This window comes from Austrofundulus limnaeus, unplaced genomic scaffold, assembly GCF_001266775.1.
Source record: "Austrofundulus limnaeus strain Quisiro unplaced genomic scaffold, Austrofundulus_limnaeus-1.0 Scaffold107, whole genome shotgun sequence".
NCBI classification, from domain to species: Eukaryota; Metazoa; Chordata; class Actinopteri; order Cyprinodontiformes; family Rivulidae; genus Austrofundulus; species Austrofundulus limnaeus.
In genome coordinates this window covers 829,065-830,995 of record NW_013952509.1, presented here as the reverse complement: position 1 = coordinate 830,995, position 1,931 = coordinate 829,065, and the positions used below count along the sequence as shown (strand labels likewise).

General features: G+C 40.3%; 1 protein-coding gene across 2 annotated transcripts in view; it reads left to right on the top strand.

Moving 5' to 3' along the window:
- LOC106521330 (rho GTPase-activating protein 6) overlaps positions 1 to 1,931 on the top strand; it is a 107,769-nt gene that overhangs the window by 54,152 nt on the left and 51,686 nt on the right. The window lies entirely within an intron of this gene.

Here is a 1,931-nt window from a genome sequence, read left to right as displayed (position 1 = left end):
ACATTACAAAAGACACACACGCAAGACCTCACACTGGTTCCAAGCAGAACAAGACACAGAAACCTGTGGAGAGACACAAGTGTTGTGTTATGGAAAGCGTGGTAGACGGATGAAGGCAAAACAGAGATATGGGTCAAGGCCATGAGGGTTAGAGGGTGAGAACTGAGGCTCTGGATGAAATCATCAGCATTTTGAAACTCAGATCTGACTATCTGGCGTGTTTGTGACAAACAAAAAGCTGTCAAAGTCGTGCTTGCAGGACAGGTTCGTATCAGTGTGGGAGTTGTTTGGATTGAACTGTGCACACATGCTTGTACTTTATCATCCTCCCCTCCTGATCCTGTACCTCCTCCTCCTCCTCCTCGGTGATGAGGAATCCTCTCCGGTCTGCTCCAGCGGTCTGTCTGCTCTTTATGACCGATGTTTTTGTGGCTAGAAGAGCTCATAAACCAGCAAGAGGTGATTAAAAAACAATACAGTTTTCTCTGGCTTTCCTGGCGTGATGCTGATGGCACAAATTAGTGCTTTGTAGTTTGGCCGTGTGGTGTAGAAGCATCACCACACTGTCCGCAGTAATGTGTCCAAAATCCATTCAGGGTTATCCTCAATGTAATCAGCTGTAAAGCACGGCGTCATCCTAGAGACATTCGATGGATCATAAAGYCTTTGATAGTGAAAAACTTGCCAGCTTTTCAAGCAAACACACAATGGGAACTCCAACCCAACTAGGAGAAGACCTCATGACTGAATGAAMTTAGAGAGACTAGATGATTACTAAAGCAAAATTAAATCATCCTAAATATCTCAAATGTCTTGGGATTGCTCCAGAAGCAAGTAGGCCCATATTCTGAGACCTAGGGTGGTTAGACTTGTGCGTCCTTATTCTTTCAATGTAGTCACACCTCTTTATATTTTACTCCTCTTTATTTTGCATCTTATTCCAAACAACAAGTTAGCTTTTCAAAAAGTGCTCATCTGAATCCACACGCTTTCGTTTTGTGTGATCTATACTTCACTATGCTTCATGGGCGAGCAGTGCAGTTCAATCAAAAGTGAGCTGACACAACTCTGGACCATAACTGAGATTCTTTTTCAGGCTAAAGTAAATATAGTCTGAATTGGAAACAATGTGTAAACAGAAGTCTGTCAACTTTGTAGGGACTTTATAAGGTCAAAAAATTCTTTCAGACAGCATTTCTTGATTGTAAACAGTTTGAAATCATTCTGCAAGCAACCCCAGCCTACAACTTTGTTATGAAAGCAGCCAGCTAAGGTAAATGAGTTACCATGTATCCTGACACTTTATTATGAATACAGCGTGTAGTTGAATGACCAGTGTCCCCTGCGACCCTGAAAGGTTGAAAGTTTTTTGGCTCATGATTCAAAAAGTAAAAAAAATAAATAAAAAAGGAAGGGGGCTTTTTTTGTCCATCTTGGCCAGGGAAACTAGATTTTGCAGAGTTCAGCTTACCAAATTGGAAACTCTGAAGGATAGAAAAGTTGAAGACTGAGCCAGAAAGTGGGAAAAAAGAACAAGAATACCAAAAAACAAGTGGATAATGGTAGGGGTAACACATGAAATATAGAAAATGAAGTTTGGCCATAATTGTAAGATTGGTGCAACTATATTTACATGCAGGGTGCTATGAGGACATGGATAGTAATGAAGTCACTGTAAAATGTGCCATACATGTGACCATCAATCAATAAAAAAGAAGACATGTCTTTGGTTTCCAGGTTGCTGCCAATGTTCATTAGCAGTTTTTGATCAAGCGTTAATTATGGCTATTTCCTAAACAGTAGGGGTGCAACAATACATGTACCCGTATCGAACAGTGCTTTAGGTTCAATACACATTTGTATCGAAAAATACAGATTTTTTTTAAATTTATTTTGTCAGCTTGTCTTCTGAAGATGCTCTGTGTTGAAGG